The 22,760-nt window shown below is 43.6% G+C and overlaps 1 protein-coding gene across 1 annotated transcript in view; it reads right to left on the bottom strand.

Moving 5' to 3' along the window:
* Positions 1 to 22,760, bottom strand: part of USH2A (usherin) — a 570,592-nt gene that overhangs the window by 270,194 nt on the left and 277,638 nt on the right. The gene's annotated exons all lie outside the window — the stretch shown is intronic.

Genomic DNA, 22,760 nt, shown 5'->3' on the forward strand with positions numbered 1-22,760 from the left:
ATTTTTTCCAAGAAACTGTTATCCATCACATCAATGTTAAGTATCAATAAATATGATGATTCATCCTACACAACATTTCACTGTATGTGAAATGAACTCAAGAAAAGCATTGTTGTGGCCATCAATGTATAAACTGGCATAGGTGTCATAAACAGATAGCTAAGGGTTAATGTCTCTTTCACCTGGAAAGGGGTAACAAAAAACACCTGACCAGAGGACCAATCAGGAAACAAGACTTTTTCAAATCTGGGTGGAGGGAAGTTTTGGGTGCGAGTCCTTTGTTCTTGGTCTCTTCTCTTTTCTCAGCTCTGAGGGTGACCACAGGAATCTCCAGGCTTTCTAATCTTCTGTTTCCAAGTTGTAAGTACAAGGATAGTAAGACAATAGGTTTATATTGTTTTTTTGTATTTATATGTGTGTAGTTGCTGGAGTGTATTCTTTTTGGATAAGGCTGTTTATTCATTTTTCTTTTAAGCAATTGACCCTGTATATTGTCACCTTAATACAGAGACCATTTTATGTCCTTTTTCTTTCTTTTTATATAAAGCTTTCTTTTTAAGACCTGTTGGAGTTTTTTTCTTTAGTGGGGACTCCAGGGAATTGAGTCTGCAGCTCACCAGGGAATTTGGTGGGAGGAAGAAGTCAGGGGGAAACTCTCTTTGTGTTAGATTTACTAAGCCTGACTTTGCATACCCTGTGGGTGAGGGGAGAGGGAGATTTGATCTCTCAGTATTTGTGTTTCAAGGACTTGAAGCAGGGAATCTCCTAGGGTCGTCCAGGGAAGGGAGCCTGGGAGGAAGTAACAAGGAAACAAGGGGAGGGGGTTATTTCTCTTTGTTGTAAGACTCAAGGCATCTGAGTCTGGGGGTCCCCCAGGGAAGGTTTTGGGGAGACCACAGTGAGCTAGGCACTGTATAATTCCTGGCTGGTGGTAGCGATATCAGATCTAAGCTGGTAATTAAGCTTGGAGGTTTTCATGCTAACACCCATATTTTGGACGCTAAGGTCCAGATCTGGGAAGAAATGTTATGACATGAGTGGCAGTGGTGTGGATAGACAAGAATCCAGAATCCAGTAGGAATATTATTTTCTTTTTCTCTGCTAGGGCTTTTATGCAGAGAGAAAGGGTGGTTTTAAACAGAGCCAGAGAGAATTTTTTTTCTGCTCTCTCTTGCAGTTTTTGGCTTGCATATTAAGCAAGGAACCATTAAGGATTGACAAAGGGTCTATTGTTAGACAATAGCACTCCTATTGAGAGTCAAGTACCCAGCACAATACACATGCAAATAAAGTGGTTTTTCTGGTTTACTTTACATTTAAAAGATTAGCTAGAGGAAAAAAAAGGCACTGTTGCTAGGCAGACCCCAGGAGGCAACAGAGAACCTGCATTTCAGGCAGTAAACACCAGAGGGCGCCTCAGCACAAGAAAGCAGGAACCATGAGTTCCAAGGAAAGCCTGAGACAGGAGCGAGCACGGCAACAAGCCATGGACAAAGAAAATGAACATAGGAGACAGATGGAACTAATTAATGCAGAACTAGCCAAGGAAGAGGCAGCCCACAAAAGAAAACAAGAAGAAGAAGAGGCGGCCCACAGAAGGAAACAAGAAGAAGAAGAGGCAGCCTACAGAAGACAGATAGAACTTCAGAGGGAGACCCACCGACAGGCAATGGAATTAGAAAAGGCTAAGCAACAAAACAGAGCCAATCCTAACAACCCTGCGCCAATGATTATTCCACAGCACAGGAAATTTCGCACCTACAAGGCAGGTGATGACACCGAGGCCTTCTCAGAAAATTTTGAAAGAGCCTGTCTTGGGTACAGCATCTCTGAAGACCAGTACATGGTAGAATTGAGGCCACAGCTCAGTGGACCTTTAGCAGAGGTGGCGGCTGAAATGCCAAAGGACCGAATGAACGATTATAAACTGTTTCAAAACAAGGCCAGATTAAGAATGGGGATAACCCCGGATCATGCCCATCGGTGTTTCAGAACCCAAAAGTGGAAACCAGATGTGTCATTTCCCAGACAAGCCTACTACGTTGGGAAAAATTATGAGGCCTGGATATCAGGAAACAATGTTAAATCCTTGGACAAACTGCACCTCCTCATACAAATGGAGCAGTTCTTGGATGCTGTTCCTGAGGACATAACACGGTACATACAAGATGGAAAACCCAAAAATCTCACCGAGGCGGGGGAGATTGGAGCCAGATGGATGGAAGTGGCAGAAAGCAAGAAAGCTACTGTCAAGGGGAACGAATACCCCAGAGGGCACACCGACAATAAACCCTACAACCGAGGGCAGCCAAAGACCCCACCTACAACCCAAGGAAAGCCACAGACACCCTATTCTTCCACCTCACCAGTCTCCAGTAACTCACCTCGACCCAGTGACCAGTCAGCTGGAAGATGCTTCAAGTGTAATGAACTGGGACATATCAAGGCCAACTGCCCAAAGAACGCCAACAGAGTGCAGTTCATTACACCACCATCACACCAAAGATCCCCAGGCCCAGATGCCTCTCAAATACCCTTGGAGCGAAGGGAAATTTTGAGTGTGCAGAAAGAAGGTTACTGCGTGGAGAGACACGAGGGCACAAGTGTCAGCTATCAACCAATCCTTCGTCGACCCCAAATTCATCAACCCAAAGGCCCAAGTGACAATTTACCCCTTCATGTCGCAAGCTGTAGACTTGCCTACAGCTGAACTGCCTGTCCAGTACAAAGGCTGGTCAGGAATGTGGACTTTTGCAGTCTATGACGATTATTCCATCCCCATGCTACTGGGGGAAGATTTGGCCAACCAGGTGAAGCGGGCCAAAAGAGTGGGAATGGTTACACGTAGCCAAACCAGGCAAGCTTCCAGACCCATTCCTGTTCCTGAGCCGTCCACAGAGGCCCCGTCTGTGTTACCAGAGACCCAGACAGAGGTAGTGGACCCAGATCCCATGCCAACAACGGAAACAGCCACAGTGCTTCCAGTCCCAGACCAGGAACTGGGAAAGCAGCCAGCACCAGAACCGTTGCCAGCACTGATGACAGTGCTTGCAAATCCATCTTCAACCCCAATGCCAGAGGGCGCCAGCGAGCCTGAACTGGCAGAAGCAGCAGACAACCATACCCAAGAGGCTCAGCCAGAGCCTGAAATAACCCCTGGTGCACCAGCGGAAAGCGGCTCACCAGCAACGGAAACAACCCCATCACCTACATCGCTTCCAGAGGGACCAAGCCCAAGTCCCCAGTCTAAGGAAGAACTGGTGTCCCCAGCCTCAAGGGAACAGTTCCAGACTGAGCAGGAAGCAGATGAAAGCCTTCAGAAAGCTTGGGCAGCGGCACGGAGCACCCCACCGCCTCTCAGCTCTTCTAATCGATCCCGGTTTGTTGTAGAACAAGGACTTTTATACAAGGAGACTCTTTCTGGTGGACACCAGGAAGACTGGCATCCGCAAAAACAGTTGGTGGTTCCAACTAAATACCAGGAAAAGCTCTTGAGCTTAGCCCATGATCATCCCAGTGGCCATGCTGGGGTGAACAGAACCAAGGACCGGTTGGGGAAGTCCTTCCACTGGGAGGGGATGGGCAAGGACGTTGCCAAGTATGTCCGGTCTTGTGAGGTATGCCAAAGGGTGGGAAAGCCCCAAGACCAGGTCAAGGCCCCTCTCAAGCCACTCCCCATAATTGAGGTCCCATTTCAGCGAGTAACTGTGGATATTCTGGGTCCTTTCCCAAAAAAGACACCCAGAGGAAAGCAGTACGTACTGACTTTCGTGGACTTTGTTACCCGATGGCCGGAAGCAGTAGCTCTAGCCAACACCAGGGCTAAAGCTGTGTGCCAGGCACTAACTGACATTTTTGCCAGGGTAGGTTGGCTCTCCAACATCCTTACAGATTCAGGATCTAATTTCCTGGCAGGGACCATGAAAGAACTATGGGAAACTCATGGGGTGAACCACTTGGTTGCCACCCCGTACCACCATCAAACCAATGGCCTGGTGGAAAGGTTTAATGGAACTTTGGGGGCCATGATACGTAAATTCGTCAACGAACACTCCAATAATTGGGACCTAGTGTTGCAGCAGTTGCTGTTTGCCTACAGGGCTGTACCACATCCCAGTTTAGGGTTTTCACCATTTGAACTTGTGTATGGCCACGAGGTTAAGGGGCCATTACAGTTGGTGAAGCAGCAATGGGAGGGGTTTACACCTTCTCCAGGAACTAACATTCTGGACTTTGTAAGCAACCTACAAAGCACCCTCCGACACTCTTTAGCCCTTGCTAAAGAGAACCTAAAGGATGCTCAAGAAGAGCAAAAGGCCTGGTATGACAGATATACCAGAGAGCGTTCCTTCAAGGTAGGAGACCAGGTTATGGTCTTGAAGGCGCAACAGGCCCAATGTTAAGTATCAATAAATATGATGATTCATCCTACACAACATTTCACTGTATGTGAAATGAACTCAAGAAAAGCATTGTTGTGGCCATCAATGTATAAACTGGCATAGGCTCTACACATTCCATATTTCCCCTCAGCTTCATGAACAACACGTAGCTATAAAATGTACTTTTTCCAACCTAAACCAGTCTGATTAGTATAACAGCAAAACAGTTGCTAAAGTTAGCTCTAAGGTAGACTTGAACTGCTTTACAAACCCTCCTGGAGAAAACTTAGCTTCCTTGCTAATTAAATGTTATAAAGGTATTTCAGTTTTACACATCTGGCTATTGTAAGACAACTGGCTTTACTGACAATTCACTGTTTGACAAGGAAAGCGCTATTAAAAGAATATTCAACAATTCTAAAGATAATTTGCTGAAATTGTATTTATATTTTTTACATTAATAATTGTTTGTTTTACTCAGCAAGTCCTTCAATGATGGGTGCAAAATTGAGACTGTGGCAATAGCATGATCCATATGAAAAAAAATCATGTTTTACGTTAATGCATATTTTTTAACATCCCAGAAAATTTCTGAATTTTCTGCATGCAAGCTGTAACAAATACAAGTATTCCTGGAATGAATTAAACATATAACATGGAATAAACATAAAAGAACATTGAACTATTATTATTTTGTATATATTTGTACATGCAAGCTAAGTAAAAAACAGTAAAAATACTTCAGAAACAGAATGCTGTGGACCTGTCTTTCCTCTAACTATAGTTTTATACTGATGTAATTTCACTGGCTGTGCTGGAATTGTTCCTGACTCACATCAATGTGAGAAAAGAACCAAATCCTGTGTTTTTATTGCAAACTGAAAACCATCAGTTAAGCAGATATGATTCCCATTAAGCACAGGGCAAACCGCGAGTTTTAAAAAAAATATTCACAACTAAAGAAAAAATCATCAAAAAATATGTGCAACATTGTGACATGTTTAAAACATAACGGGTCTGATTCTTCCAGGGTTAAGCAGTGTCTGAGTGAATAAGGGTATGGCTACACTTGAAATTTCAAAGCGCTGCCGCGGCAGCGCTTTGAAGTGTGAATGTGGTCGGAGCGCCAGCGCTGGGAGAGAGCTCTCCCAGAGCTGCACGTAAACCACATCCTCTACGGGTGTAGCTTGCAGCGCTGGGAGCCACACACTGAGGTTTTAGAGCGCTGTATCTTGCAGCGCTCAGGGGAGTGTTTTTTCACACCCCTGAGCGCGAAAGTTGCAGTGCTGTAAAGTGCCAGTGTAGCCAAGGCCTAAGAGAGGGAATTGCACTCCACAGCAGGCTCTCAGATTGGCTCAGTAAGCAGAGAAAGCAAACTCCACATACTACACCAGCTGGATCAGCAACATGAGCTCCTGCTTCCCTGCTTCCCATATTTCCTGCTGCTACCATGACAGGAACAATACCAAATAAGGGTGGGGACTGCAGGGAAGTGCCTGGGGTGTGACTCAGAGGAAAGTGACCTGTGACACACCAAATCCTGGGCTGAGAAACGGATGAGCAGCAGCAATTCAATTAAAAAAATTAGAAGTAAACAGCATAAGGACTTTACTTAGTTCACATCCCTGCCTCTCTAATCTGTCCGAGACTTTCCTGTGGAGCCTCTCTCCATGGACTCTACAGAAAACACAAAATCTCAGTGGTCTGGTTGGAGGCATATGTCTCCGTTTCCTTTCTTGCAGGGCAGAGGAGTATGATTTTCTCGGGCAGATGTTGGGGATATTTTTTGTGCCTGCTCCCCTCCTTCCGCCCCCCACTATTTTAAGCAACATTGTTCCTGGGGGAAATGCTTTATCAAAATGGTACACCATTACATCTTCTGGGATTAGGGTGACCAGATAGCAAGTGTGTAAAATCGGGACAGGGGTTGGGGTAATAGGAGCCCATATTAAAAAAAGCCCCAAATATCGGGACTGTCCCTATAAAATCGGGACATCTGGTCATCCTATCTGGGGGGAAGTCCACAGCTAGTGCCCTACCATCAAAAACACTATGTTCCCAGTCCCTGATTTTTGGATTTTGAGCCTATTCAGGAGTATAATCAGGAGTTTTGTGCCATTGTACGTACAGGCAGTAAATGTTTTCCTGTTTATTTCTGGAAATTGTTAAAAATGAATGATGAATACTTGGCTACCATTTTTTTAAAAAATCCTGCAACATACATGCATTTACCTTAGTCCATTCATACTAATTAATATTAATGAGACTAATTGTATGAGTAAGAGTTGCAGAATGGAAGAAGCATCTAAAATACAAAAGGGCAGTTTGATCATTAAAAATAAACATTTGTGAAGAAATATTCTACTGCATGAATATATCTGGTCATCTCTTCTTCCTAAGTTAAATAGCCATTCCTGGGATATGAGGTTCCCAAAAGTGCCCATTTAGATTTAAAGAAGAAGGTACTTGTGAAAGAATTAAGAGATTGGGAGAAGAAAAGCACATCTGTCTACTTACCTAAGGCCTTGACTACACTGCCACTTTACAGCACTGCAACTTTCTCGCCCAGGGGTGTGAAAAAACTCCCCTCTGAGCACTGCAAGTTTCAGCACATTAATGTGGCAGTGTAGACAGTGCACCAGTGTTGTCTCCGCCCCCCCGTGGAGGTACTTTTTTTAGAGCACTGGGAGAGCTCTCTCTCAGCGCTGGTGCCGCGACTACACAGCCACGTTAAAGCTGCCGTGGCAGCACTAACTTTGCTAGTGAAGACAAGCCCTAAGAAACCTATATGGGCCCCCTATCACCATAAGTATCAGAGTGCCTGAAATGGAAGTAGTAAAAGAGAAGCAGAAAGAGAAGAGGTGAGGAAAGGGTGAAATAGCAGGGATAGAAAAGGAGCTAAGAGGGGAAAGACTGAATAAGAAGTGAGCTAGATGAATGTAGACAAAGACAGATGCAACTACAGCCCAGCTGTGAGGTCCCTACTAGATTTTCACTCATTCCTTTTCATTGGCTCAGTGATTAATTAAGGAACTCAGGATTTTGCCCATAGAGAGGGGAAAGAAAAAAAAACATCAAAAAGTAAGGAAGAGAATGGTAAAAAATATGGAAAGAAAGCAGAATAAGAAGAGAATTAAGGGCCTGATACAAAGCCTATTGAAGTCAATGGAAAGTTTCTCAGTGACTTCATCAGGCTCTGGATCAGCCCAAAACGAAAAAGCATGGAATGGACAGGAACCAGGAGAAAAGCCTGGGGTGAATTTATAGTAGTTCTGACTTGGAAAGCAACACACTTAAAATTAAGCAATTCTAAAGATATTGTAGTTTTTGTCATCTATGAAATTGCTGAAGGTACAATTAATCCCACCATCCAGATCATTAATAAAGATGTTGAACAAAACCTGCCCCAGGACCGACCCCTGGGGCACTCCACTTGATGCTGGCTACCAACTAGACATCGAGCCGTTGATCGCTACACCACATGGTTGATAATGGATCAATGGATTCGAACAACTGCAGGTACAAACCAATTTAAATGGTGAGGCCTTTAAAATTATAAGGCCACTGTTTGTCAAGGCCCTCTAGTACAACATCTTGTTATCCATTTGCTTGATTGAATTATTTGCATTAGATCAAATGTAGGCAGTTGCGGACATGAAAAACAGATCACTCTGAGATGCATTAAAAATGGACCTACAAGCATTATCTGAAGATGTGTTATAAGGAAATGCATCCCAGTGAATGGAAACCTCACCAATTAATATCAAACAAACTATAATTTACAATAGGGGTCATGAATTATATGTTATTTTATGATTGATTTCAAGCTGTTGTTGGAAGAATTTCATTGATCTCAATTTACAAAATGAACCCAATAAGGAGGGAATGATTTTCTTTTAACTCTCAGCAGAAACCGAAGAATTTTTATGATGTTACTCACTCTTACATTAGGAAATTAAAGCTATTGCGTTTTCTGCTTTGGAGTTTGTTATGTTCTTCACCTACAGTGTAATGACCTTGTGGTGATGTTTCACGCCATATTCTTTATGAAAATAAATTTATGATACGAATATGATATAACTGAGATGTGGTTTATGCAAGATGGCTCATGTGAGATATCATTGGAAAGGTTATGATTTACTGAATGTGATTATCCAATTGGTATGCCTGTAACATTTCTGTATCTGAAGTTAGGAGTATTAACTATGTATCAGTATTTCAAATGTGTTACTTTGGGTGTTACCCCCCAACCAGCCCTTCAGATACAACAATGGAAAAGTCAGACAAGGCTAATAGGCCATGAGCAGAGACACTGGACTGTGAAAGAGCTTAGTCTTCCTGTGGACCCTGGAGATAGCTTACGAGCAATGGCTGCCACAGCCCTGCAGAGACATGGGTCCGAGTCACCTGCTACTGGGTACCCCTCATCCCCTTTTGGAATGCCAGTGGTTTTCCACTAGAAAACAAAGGGTTCCCACCTTATACAAGAGCTATATAAGGCAGAGGAATGACATCATCATGGTTCTCCTCTGCCTCCCCACCCAAAGAGACACTGAAAATACACCTGGAAGGAAGAACTGAACTGAGGAGAGAAAGGTTGAATGCAACCTGGAAGGGCATCTAGCTTGTGAGTACATGAGATCTCAAGAAGGAGACCAGCGCAGCTGCCTTTCAAGACTTTCTGTAATCTGCCTGCAACAATATTTTGGGTGAGAAATACTATTTGTAACCAATTTCTTTAGTGAAACTAGCTTAATTTGTGTGTTGGGTTTCATTTGCTTAGGAATCTGCTTTGTTCTGTCTGTTATCTCTTATATTCACTTAAAATCCACCTCCAGTAATTAATAATCTTATTTTTTGTTTATAATAAAATCCAGTTTATGCAATTTCTAACTGGGGAGGCAAGAAGTGTGCACATCTCTCTTCACATTGAGAAAGAGGGCAGTTTTTTATGAGCTTGCGCTGTGCAGATTTTTCTATACAGCACAAGACAGTATTATTTTGGGTTTATCTCCAAAAAAGGGGTGTGCACGTGAGTTCTGGGCAGGGGCGGCTCTAGGCATTTTGCTGCCCCAAGCATGGCAGGCAGGCTGCCTTCGGCGGCTTGCCTGTGGGAGGTCCACTGAAGCCGCGGGACCAGCGGACCCTCTGCAGGCATGCCACCAAAGGCAGCCAGCTACTACCCTCGCAGCGACTGGCAGAGCTCCCCCAGTGGCTTGCCGCCCCAAGCACGCACTTGGCGTGCTGGTGCCTGGAGCCGCCCCTGGTGCTGGGGGAGTCCTTTCAAACAGAGCTGACTTCAGTCTGTGTCTGCAGCAGGGTGTGGCCCTACCTGTGTGTGTGCTGAAAGAGCCCAGAGAGTCTAACTCAACAAAGCAGGGAGAGGGAACCCAGGCTGATTGAGCAGGGGAGGCTCAGTGAAATCCCAGTACATCAGGTGGCACCCAGAAGGGGGGTCCAACAAATCACACTTGTATTGTTTTAAAATAATGACAAATGCTCATTGTGATGGAAAGCATAGAATCACAGAATATCACGGTTGGAAGGGACCCTGCCCAGGCAGAAGCATCTTGCAGAAGAAATATGGGTTTAACTCAATTTACTTATAAATAGTAAACCAGGTCCTTGACACAGCAGAGAGAAGAGATGGCAGGAGATAAAGCAAATTTGTATTTCAGCAAACACAGATGAGAAGAAAGAACACTACCACCATCAGACTCCATGTTGCCTTTTTTACTGTTTGCATAAACTTTCCTTTGAGGCATAACCCTTAGAAAAATGCACTTCAGAGGTTAACTAGACTATACAAGAAAGGGGCAGAAGCTCCCAGCACTCACTCTCTCTCTTACCTAAGACAACAAAGGAACCGGCCCTTTGACTTTGGGGGGATATTCTGACCTGAGAATTTTGTCAGCCACGTTGCTGGAAACATGTGGTAAGGATTTGACCTTGAACCAAGTCTAGCTTCTTAAGTTTTAAGATACTAGAAAGTGTTTTATCTTTACTTCTCTTGTAATCATTTCTGACTAATACCTTGACACTTGAATTCACTTAAAATCTTATTTTCTTTTGTTAATAAACTAGCTCTATTTTTTAATCTAAACCAATGCAGTGTTTAAGCTGAATTGTTTGGTAACTCCAGGTAAAGTAGCAAACTGTTGAACATTGACCCTCTACAGAGCCAAAGGATCTTTAATATCTGAACTGTCCATGAGAGGACTGGCCAGTGCAGAACACACGTTTTTGGGGAAATTTGGGACTGAGAGTGTGTTGGGGGTCACCCTGCAAGTAGTGAGGAAGGTTGGTGGAAGCCACAGTGTGACTGGTGTGTTGCTGGCAGGCTGCTGGAGTCGGAGCTGCTGGACCAGGGCTGCAGCTATATACAGACACTCAGGATGTCACCTTCATGCTGGTAGGCTGTTTGTGAGTGGCCCAAGCTGGGAGCTATATCAGCAAAACATTGTGAGGCACTCAAAGTTGCAGGGCAGACACTGACACCACCCCTCATGGGTCTGGATTGCAGCCCGGAATGTAACACTCATTATTATGCTTTCCCAGTGATAACTCTCTTATCTCTTGTACTACTTGTCAAAACAAAATAAACTAAAAGGTTCAAGTGGCAATAGGAAATCCAAGTTCAGGACCAGAACTCAGTACCAGATTCCTGTGCTGCCAAGGACAAGAAGTGGATTACCTTGGAGCACTTTCTAGTGTCTCTCCGCCCTTTCCTGGCAAATAAGTAACTCAGATAGGCCCAGATTGTCAGAAGAATGACTATGTAGGAACACTTCTTACATAACAAACTGACCCATGTGCATATTCTAAGTCAATTATTTACTTTTATGACGAAATTGTTATTTTAACTCTCTTTTACCTCTGTATGACTGCAGAGTCAATACAGTGAGATGGATTCCTTTCTGGCTCACATATCCTCAGAAATCGTTAACTACAGTGGATAGCATCAACACTGACATTTAGCACACCACTGTACTATTACACTGTGGTATTTGTGGTACTCCTAATACTTACTTGATACCTTAAATATCATAGTAAATCTAACTACAGCGATTGCTAAATGTCTTATTTTTATTAACCACCAATGTAAATTCTGATAGCAGAATCAATGCTTTATGCCGAAAGTATACAGAATGACCCTCGGTTTCAGGGTCAATAAAAACATATCACTTTACTTTTAAACTTTTTCCAGTTTAACGTGTAGTAATTGAAAGATAATATGCAACACAACAATGCCACTATAGATTTAGAAATAATGCAATGGCAACGGATGCAATATTATTTGTTACCTTGTACTGAAGAATGAAAGCTGTGGTTGGCAATACATTTTGCTATCAACCACATTATCCCCTTCCCCCTACGCACACACAAACACCCATGTTTGCCAGCAATTGTAAAAATCAGAATTTGCATGAATGAGATGCAGGAGAGGTTTGGTTGCAAAGTGATTGTATAAAGGAACCCCAGAGTTATTCTCAGAAAAATAATTGAGACAAAAGGCATCCCATTACCACTTTCAGAAATAAATAAAACATAGAAACTAAGATTTTGTTAGCAGCACAACAAAGCTAACCATGCTAAGAGAGTACAAAAGTGGAAAAACTTTCAAATAATTACAAATCAAGTTGTATATGTAACTACTTCATCTTATTACTGTTAACCTCATCCTTGCTCCTACTCTTTTCCCCTTCCTTTTCTTACATTTACTTGTTTCATCTTTTATCAAAAAAGACTGTAAACCCTTCAGACCATAAACCACATCACCTACCACACTGGGGCCCCAGTCGTGGTAGGACATTTATGCCTTACCACAATACAAAAATAAAAACAAGGGAATGCTTAAAAAAAGATGTATGCAGTGTTGTAGCCATGTTGGTCCCAGGATCTGAGCGAGACAAAGTCGACCTGAAGAAGAGGTCTTTGTAAGTTCAAAAACTTGTCTCTCTCACCAACAGAAGTTGGCCCAATAAAAGATGTTACCTCATCCACCTTGTCCCCCTAAAAAGAGATGTGTCACAATTGTATTATCTGTCTCTGCCCCTTGGGTATCAATGACAGCTCTTCCCCTTCCTGCATATTCCTAAAAATGCAACAAAGCTCATTAATTACCTGCAAAAGTCATAGTATGGTATCTGTTTTCAGTATTTATAGAGCACCAATCATCATATTATTTAAACACTGAGGCCCAGTTATTGGGCCTAGATGAGCGGTGATTGCTACATCACCTGACTGAAAATTATGGTCCCTACCACAATTAAGAGCAGCATCCTGGCTGTCTATGAACCTCTATTACAGTAACTAGGGATCAGCAAATTACAAGGACACTCTGGCAACACCCACTTTTCCTCAGCTATATCTGTTATGAAGTGGGACAGGGTTGTGCCATAGAAATCTTCAGAGGCTGGTTAAGCTGTTTTATGACCGCTTTGCCGGAAAGGTACAAATGGCCAGAGCAAGGCTGAGATCTGTATCTAGGTGCTAGAATAGCAACCAGGGCTGGCTCTAGCCATTTCACCTCCCCAAGCACGGCGGCACGCCACAGGGGGCGCTCTGCCGCTCACCGGTCCCGCAGCTCCAGTGGATCTCCCGCAGGCGTTCCTGCGGAGGGTCCGCTGGTCCCGCGGCTCCAGTGGATCTCCCGCAGGCATTCCTGCGGAGGGTCCGCTGGTCCCGCGGCTCCGGTAGGCCTCCGGCTGCGTGCCTGCGGATGCTCCACCAGAGCCGCAGGACCAGCAGACTCTCCACAGGAATGCCTGCGGGAGGTCCACCGGAGCCGCCTGCCGCCTTCCCGGCAACTGGCAGAGCGCCCCCCGCGGCATGCCACCCCAAGCACACGCTTGGCGCAGTATGGCCTGGAGCCGGCCCTGATAGCAACCCTTCCTCCCCAAAAGCTCTCACTGAAATGAAATAAATTAACCTTTGTCATAAACAGATAGCTAAGGGTTAATGTCTCTTTCACCTGAAGCACCTGACCAGAGGACCAATCAGGAAACCGGATTTTTTCAACTCTGGGTGGAGGGAAGTTTGTGTCTGAGTCTTTTGTCTGTCTGCCTCCTTTCTCTGAGCTTTGGAGAAGTAGTTTCTGCTTTCTAATCTTCTGTTTCCAAGTTGTGAGTACCAAAGAGTTTGTTTCTTTTGTATTTACATGAATATAGTGGCTGGAGTGCTTTGATTTGTATTCTTTTTGAATAAGGCTGTTTATTCAATATTCTTTTAAGCAATTGACCCTGTATTTGTCACCTTAATGCAGAGAGACTATTTGTATGTATTTTTCTTTCTTTCTTATATAAAGCTTTCTTTTAAGACCTGTTGAAGTTTTCTTTACTGGGAAACTTCAGGGAAATTGAGTCTGTACTCACCAGGGAATTGGTGGGAGGAAGAAGTCAGGGGGAGATCTGTGTGTGTTGGATTTGCTAGCCTGATTTTGCATTCCCTCTGGGTGAAGAGGAAAGTGCTTTTGTTTCCAGGACTGGAATTACAGAGGGTGGACTCCCTCTGTTTAGATTCACAGAGCTTGTGTCTGTGTATCTTTCCAGGAGCACCTGGAGGGGGGAAGGGAAAAAGGATTATTTCCCTTTGTTGTGAGACTCAAGGGATTTGGGTCTGGGGGTCCCCAGGGAAGGTTTTTGTGGGGACCAGAGTGCCCCAAAACACTCTAATTTTTTGGGTGGTGGCAGCAGTACCAAGTCCAAGCTGGTAACTAAGCTTGGAAGTTTTCATGCTAACCCCCATATTTTGGACGCTAAGGTCCAAATCTGGGACTAAAGTTATGACAACCTTAATTAAGGGGTCCTCTTAACATGTTTTGCTCTGTAGTGACTTCAAAGCATTGATTTAGTATTCTCATGTGGTAGTAACTAGACTGCATTCACCTAGTTTGCTCTAGATTAAATTACTATAAGGTACATGTACAATGGGTTGAAAAAACATACTCAAAGAGTAGTTATCAATGGTTCATTGACAGGCTAAGTGGACATATCCTGCAGAGGTCTGTCCTTGGTCCAAATATGATTGAATATTTTCATATAAGTTGCTATGTTTTCATAGCAGAGGCGTAGCGCTTCTTTCCTCCTTAACCTGCTCAAACCAAAAGATTATTTTTCTCTTCTAGCAGGATAATCATTCTTTTTGAAGTATGCAGGTATAATATTCTTTTTCTAAGATGTTAACAGTGCAGAGGGACCATGGGGACTCAAATATTTGTTTTTAAAATCACCTCCCTGAGATAGTAATGTGGTAATTTCCCAAATCTTTGTTTTTGTCATCTCATCCTCCACTTATTTAGGAAACAGGGTATAACAAACTAAGATTCTATGTCACCACTAATTTAAACCCCCAGGGCAGCTGAAAAAAAAATCAATGAACAAATAAAATATACAGTAATAAATGAAACTTATATAACTGGCATTTACACTGCCACCATTTACCCCACCCAACAGTGAACACCCCTCTGGATTTCAGAGTCCTAGATGCTTGCTTGCATGGGCAGGCTTGGAGATCTGCAGCTGGAGACAGCACTCTGTTGGTTCTGTGTATCAGTCCAGCCAAGGAAAAAAGCGGCATAACACCTCTGAAATTGGAGCTGGCCCCACCAAATGTCAGCAGCTCTGGGTCCTGGGTCAATCACTCTGCCTCTCCTCAGACTCAGTCTCTCTGCTGTGCCCCTTCCATTGCAAGTACTTTCCCAAACCAGAGTGGGGGTTACTCTCAGTTCCTTCACTGCAGCCCCCCTCACTCAGCTCTAGGCATAGCAACAGTCTCTGCTCTGACTCCAGTGAAGCCACCAATAGCCTCTGAGGCTCCCTGCTCCACATCTGCAGGCTCTCAGCAGCAACTTCTGGCTTCCTAGAAGCAGCTCCTGGTGTGGACAGAGCTCCACAGCAGCGATCTCACGCCTTTTCCCAAAATGGAGTCTACCGCCTGCGCTTCCTGCATGAAGAAGTTCCCCCCCTTCCCCAAAGGCTTCATGGGAGTTGTAGTCTCTAAGGCTAGATCACAGCACACAGGCTTTTCCTTGGAACACTCCCAAAAAAAGTTCAGAGGCCCTTCTAGTAAAGGGTGCATACACTTAGTTTTTGCTCTTGTGATTTTTAAAAGGAAGATGAAAAAAAAAGAGGTTACTTACCTCATAAGAACTGGAGGTTCTTCGAGATGTGAGGTCCCTATCTGTATTCCACTGTGGGTTACACCCAGGCCTTATGCATCTGAGTTGGAGCATTTTGAAAGCCATGTCTGTTGACCCGTGCATGAGTCCTTGCTCTCCTCATGCTTCCAGCAGAGCAGCTAAAGGGCTGGATGGGCCAACCAGCACTCCAGTTCCTTCTGTACTGCAAATCCAAGTGTGGTCCCAAAGCAGTGGGGAAGGAGGCTAGGTAGTGGAATAGAGATAAGGAGCACACATCTTAAAGAATCACCAGTTCCTATAAGGTAAGTAACCTCCTCTTCTTCTTCTTCTTCAAGTACTAGTTCCTATGTTTATTCTGTTGACAAGCAATGCTCAAGAAGGAGGAGAGTGCAAGAATGTAGGTGACAGAGCTGTTTGAAGAACCCCTGTCCCAAAGGATGCCACAGCAGCAAAATCCTGTACTAGAGCATAATATCTCACAAACATATTAATGAAAGTCCACATATCTGCTTTACAAACGTCAACCAGAGGCACTTGTTGAAGTGCTATAGATATCATTTGTGCTCTTGTAGAATAAGCTCTCACCCGCCTGTGGCGGAGGAAGGTAAACATAACCAGAGATCAACTTACAGATCCTCAGAGATGAAACAGCTTGACTTCAGACTCTTCCTGCTATAGTGATAAACTATAAACTGGGAGACTTTTCTAATCAATTTTGTCCTTTGTAGGTAAAAGGTGAAAGCATATCGTACATTGAGGGAATGAAGCTTCCTCTCCTCCACATTTGCATACTATTTCAGAAAGAACATAGGTAAGTGGATTGTCTGGTTGATGTGAAACTCCAAATCCACCTTCGGAATGAATTTCTGATGTAGCCAGAAAGAGAGTTTGGCCTTATGGAATACAGGATCTGCCATAAGGGCTCCCAACTCATGTACCCTTCTGGCTGAAGGGATAGCCACAAGGAATTCAACTTTCATCCATTGGTGAGCCATGGAACATGTAGCTCTTGGCTCTAAGGGAGGCTTAATGAGAGCTGACAGCACCCAAGATTCAAGTCCCAAAGAGGGGTAGGCTTCCTTGCTGGTGGAAAGGTTCTGATTAGGCTCCTTAAAAATCTAAGAATCAACAGGTGAGTGAAAATTGAATACCCATTTGCTAGTGGATGACATGCACTGATTGCTGCCAGACAGACTTGTACAAAACTGAGGGAAAAGCCAGCCACTATGAGAGAAAGAAGATAGCCGAAAATGAAGGAAATATCTGTTTACTTGGGATATAGGCATTTTTGATGTGCTCAAAGAAACAAACGCTTCCACTTAGCTGACCAGGATTTTCCAGGGGAGTTCTTTTCACTGTCATTAACTATGGTTTGTATGGCTTCTGAGCAGGAAAGTTCCAATGTTGATGCCCATCTAAAAACTAAGTCATGAGATGAAATGTCTCAGAATTGGGATCCTGCTCCTCTCCTAGTCAAGAGATCAGGAAACAACTGGATGTGATCGGAGGGCAGAATGACGGCTATAGGAAGTTTAGGAACCATACCTGTCCGGGCCAATAGGGAGCAAAGAAGATCATGCACTGTCTTGATGAACTGTCCTAAGATGTGAGGTAGGCATGGAGGAAAGCATAGCTGAGATGACCCAACTAGGGAAGAAGAACATTGTCCTGAGAGTATAGTCCTAGAGCACCTCTGGAGCAATGTGTGTTGTATTTCTTGTTCAGTTGGGAGGTGAACAGATCCCAGCTGGGAATCCCCCACTGAGTGAAAATGTTGTTTACTATTGAATCATGCAATTTCCACTCATGATTGATGGCAAAATGTCTGCTGAGGGCATCTGCTAGCACCTTTTATGTCCCTGGAAGGTAAGCTGCCACCAATGTGATTTGATTCTTGTACGGCTGGCTTGACATGAGTTATTAGGCACAGGTGAGGCCTCGTATCTTGAAAGCCAGTATTAAGGTGGTAAATAGAACATCAGTCTGGAAACAGAATGTCTGTGCTAACCAAAATAGGAAAATGGATCAGTAAGCTAAAAGGCAAAATGTCTGTACTAGCTAAATTAAGGGCGAATGCTCTGGGACCCTATATCAGGGACTTGGACATCCAGGCTGCCTAGTGGTTGGAGTATTTGAATTCTGACTCCCTTCTTCTGTGGTCAAGGTGTCTCAGTCTTTAAGGCAAGGGAATAGGGAGATCTGGGCCCACCCAGTCCACTGGCTCCCAGCCCAGAGTAAGGGACCTCTCAGCAGGGAGTCTACATCCATTGCCCTGGGCCACTTCCTACTGCTGTTTCTACAGTTTGGGGCCTGGCCCCTATAGTCCAAGTTCTGGTGGCTTATCTCTAGTAGCACCCCCTGATCAACCTGTTGCGGTCCTCCAGGTGAGGCAGATGTAAGTCTGGTGGGGTCGGAACCCCACAGTGCCCACATGACTTCAGTCACCCAGGTTCCTCTTAGTCTGGTTGCTCCTAGTCCTCTCTCTCAGTCTCCTTTGGCCAGGAAGACAGTGCTTGGTTCCTGGTGGCTGCCTTGGCTGGCAGGCTAGTGATCCTTCCCCTCAGGTAGGGACGTACCTAGCTCCTCCTCTTCACCAATGAACCCTGAACTGAGCCAGGTTCCCTCCTTTTCTCTCCCCTTCAGGCCAGACTTGGTTGCTAGCTGGGCCCACAGGCTCTCTTTAACCCCTTCTGTGCTGGTGGGTGGGTTCTCTTCTTCACCACAGACCCATATACAACGGACAAAACAACAATGAACAAGATAAGCCTGGAACATAAAATAAGGTAAAAAGTAAAATGTACATGGACAATGTGTGGATAAAGCATGTTGTACAGGGATTGGTTTCTGCAAAATAACCAAGTCAGTCCCCAAATTTGTGATGAAATGTATTGTAAATGCAAATGTAATGTGTAAATGTATATAAAGGAATAGGCTTTCTGTGTAACTGTGGTATGCCCTATACCCCTCCCCGATGCTTGAGCCTGATCAACTCAGCATAGCTTTGCTGTATGCCTAATAAAAGAACCTGAGGAACAAGACTGAAGTCAAACTGAATTTTTGGGGAACTAAGTGAAAGAGGTCTCAGGGGAACGCCAACTCTTTTCCTCACTGTTTGTTGATGTAAAAGATGGATGTCACATTGTCTGACATTATGAGGACATGGAGGGACTCTATGAATTCCAGAAAGACTTTACAAGCTTTCCAAACTATCCAGAGTTCCAGAATGTTAATGTGCATCCTGGCCTCTTGAGGTGTCCAATGCCCTGGGCCATACGGCTGTCTATATGTGCTTCTCAGCCTAAGAAAGAGTGTCTGTAACCATCATCTTGTCTGGTGAGGATAGCAGGAAGGGGAAGCCCACACACAACCGATGAGGATCCTGCCATGACATTAGAGAAGCTGTTACTCTGGAATAAATGGTATTCATGTTGTGTTTGGTTGGTGAATACACAATGAGGAGCCACATCTGAAGGCACCATAGCCAAAGGTGAATGCAGTAACATAAGTGCATGAAGCTATGTGCACCAGAAGGGACGGGGGGGTGGAATTCTGATTGAAGCTAAAGGGTTGCATACAACCTGGCCTATCAGGTCACTCAAAACCTGTCCTCTGGCAGATAATCTCTCACCATGACTGAATCTAGAGTGGTTCCTATTAAGTCTATAGTCTGTGTCACAGTGAGTACAGACTTTTCCAAGTTGACTGACTCCTAGGGAAGAAAGTAGTTGAAGCATCAGTGAGGTTGTCTCGTGGGCTTTCTGACAAGTCCTGGCAATGAGAAATCAGTTGTTGAGATTGGGAGAAACAGTGAAGCTGTTCCATTTGAAATGAGCTACTACCACCAGGAAGACCTTGATAAAAACTCTGAGGGTAGTGGCAAGGCCAAATGGGAGCACTCTGTATTGTTACTTTTTGGGGCCTACTAGGAATCTGAGAAAACATCCATGTGTGGGTTGAATATCCAAGTGAAAATAAGCACCCTTCATATCAAGAGCTTTAAACGATGTCTTTTTTCAGGGAAGGGATTATTGATGCCAGAGTGACCATGAGAAGCTTCAGTTTGTGAATAAATCAGTTGAGGTTGGGAGGATTGTTTCTTTTTGAGGATTAGGAAGTAAGTAGAGGTAAAAATCTCTCTCTTAGAACATGTACCTATCCAGCACCATTGCTCCTTGCTGCAGGATGGATTCCACTTCCTGACTGAGAATCTCCTGGTGAGAATGGTCCCTGAAGAGGGACGGGGATGGGGGTTTTGGAGGAAGTAGGGAAGTAAACTCAATTATATAGACAGACTGGACGACATCTAATACTCTCCTGTCTGTTATGGCACTCCAGTTGTGGTAACAGAATGCTAAATGACCCCCAAGTGGTACATGGGGATTGGGTAATGGCGATATCATTAGTGGTTTGCAGCTTAAGAACTCCTGTCACAAATATCTTTTCACTAGGGGTTGGGGTTGAGATGGTGCTGAAGATGTGGTGGGTGCAGGAAAGTGAGACTTTTGTACTCTCTATGTCTTACAAGGAGGGTCATAAGATCGCTGGTGATAAAATTATTGAGACAATTGTCTAGGTCTGTAAGGCTGCCTGTGATATTACCTTTTGAGGTTACAGGGGGCCCTAGAGGTCTTTAAAGTGTGTACGGACTCATCAGTCTTTTGATTGAAAAGGTGGGCTTCATGAAAAGGCAAGTCTTCTACAGTGTTTTGGACCTCCCTGAGAAATCCTGAGGCATGTAACCATGACTTACAGTGCATTCTGATGGCCATTGCCATCAACCTAGATGATGTATCTGCTGCTTCCAGCTGTTGATTGATGTGTAGTTCTGGCCCTGTGTTTATCAGTAAGAGCCTGGAAGTGAGCTCTGTCTTGCTGTGGTAGCTTGTCTACAAAGTCTGTGAATTTTGAATAGTTGAAGGCTAGTACATGTGAATGCCTGTCTTCCCAATAAGTCTAGATATTTAGCCTCCTTGTTGTAAGGCATAGAATCTCATGGATACAGCTAGGAGAAGAGCAGTAGATATTACACCTCACTACAATGTGTGCCTCCACGAGACAGTACAAACAGAGTAGATGGTTGCCATTGATTGAGAAGGAACAGGAGCAGGATACACAATTCTTGAATCCCAGAGTTCTAGGCATAATTAGATGCATATAATGGAATACTGGTGTGGAGGGGTTCCCCAGAGCAGAGAAACTATTCAACTATAAAAGCATTACTAAAAGGTATTAAAACTATTAATGGTTCACATTAGCACTAATTATCAGAAAGGTAGCTGTGTTAGTCTGTATCCACAAAAACAACGAGGAGTCCACTGGCACCTTAAAGACTAACAGATTTATTAGGGCATATTAGAGTGATTGAAGTCTTCTCCCTGGACACTCAATAACAGATTTAAAAGTAGCCACTCTTGACAAAAAAATCTTCAAAAACAGACTTCAAAGAGAAACTGCTGAACTACAATTCATTTGCAAACTTAACACCATCAATTTGGGCTTGACTAGGGAGTGGTTGGCTCACTACAAAAGCAATTTTCCCTCTCTTGGTATTGACACCTCCTCATAAGTTATTGGGAGCATACCACATACATACTGACTAAAATGGCCTTCAACATTAGTTCTCCATTTGTAAGGTAGCTCCTTTCTTTTCATGTGCCAATATACATTTATGCCTGTATTTGTAATTTTCACTCCATGCATCTAAATAAGTGGGGTTTTTACCCACGAAACCTTATGTCCAAATAAATCTATTAATCTTTAAGGTGCCACTGGACTCCTCATTGTTTTTATTAGCACTAATGACACTGTGTTGGGGGCTATCTCACAGATAGTAGATGACTTCAGGGAACTCAGAAGTGTGTTGAAAAAAGAAGAATGTCCAAGCAATCTTTTTTGTAATCCCACCTACCCAGCGACCAAAGGAAGAAGATTCTGGAAGTGAATTGCTGGCCAGGTAAGTGGTGGAGGGTAGAGGGATTTGGCTTTGTGGAACATTGGTCCACCTTCTATAAGGGGAGGGGTCTGGACAATTTGTATGGCCTTCACCTCAGTAGGAGGAGGACCAATCTTTTCGGGGACAGGCTGGCTAAAGTAGTCAGGAGAGGGTTAAACTAATAACAAAAGGGGAGGGCAAAAAGAAGGACATTATGAGCACTCAGCAAAGAATCAAAATGTTAAGAATTTAATCAAAGAACCAAAGATCATGAAGAGGAGAACTTGTTTAACTGCCTATACACCAATGCTAGGAGCCTGGGTAACAAACAAGAGGAATTGATCATTTATGAGCATAATCTCAATTTACTTGATATTTCTGAAACCTGGTGGGATGATTCTCACCACTGGAATGTTAAAATGAATGGGTTACAATCTATTTAGGAAGGATAGAGTGGGCAAAGAGGGAGGGAAGTGGCATTCTATGTCAAAAATATCATTACCTGATTCTGAGTCACTGATAACTCAGATGAAAATTATCTTGACTGTTTATATGTCCTAACAGATAAAACACAAGATGAGGTACTAGTTTGTGTCTGCTACAGACCATCAAATCATGCTAGGGAACAGAAAGACCACTTCTTTATGCACCTCTCTACAATGTGTAGAAGAAAAAGCTGCTTGATCATGGGGGACTTCAATTTGAGTGACACATGCTAGAAGTCTCATGTTGCCAGTACTATAAAATCCTTGGAATTTTTAAACATAATAGATGACAATTTCTTAACTCAAAAACACTAGACCTTGTCTAACAGATAAAGAGGAACTGATCAGAGAACTACAAATGAATGGAGCTTAGGTACACATTATCATGACTTGATCATATTTATAATGTGCAAGCAGAATAAAAGTCCAGAACAGTAATATATACATATTAGGTACTCTAACAGGGCTAGTTTCACTGAAAACTGAAAACAATTATGAACCAGATCACCTGGGAAGAATTTAATCAGAAGAATGTGAATAATTGGGAATCTTTTAAGAATACCTTACCAGATGTCCAAAAAGCCACAATCAAGGAAGAAGACTATGCTAATTAAAAAAACTGCATGGTTTAGAGCGGAAGTGAAGGTAGTTGTGTTTGCGTACACACACACACACCCCAAATGGGAAAAGGGGAAGTTGACAGTAATTAATATAAATCAGAAGTTAGGAATTTCATAAAATTGATAAGGAAAGCCAAAGGACACAGGGAGAAATAGATGACCAGCAGACATAAAGGTAATAAGGAGTTTTAAAAATATATT

The sequence above is a fragment of the Gopherus flavomarginatus genome, chromosome 4 (assembly GCF_025201925.1).
Source record: "Gopherus flavomarginatus isolate rGopFla2 chromosome 4, rGopFla2.mat.asm, whole genome shotgun sequence".
NCBI lineage: Eukaryota > Metazoa > Chordata > Testudines > Testudinidae > Gopherus > Gopherus flavomarginatus.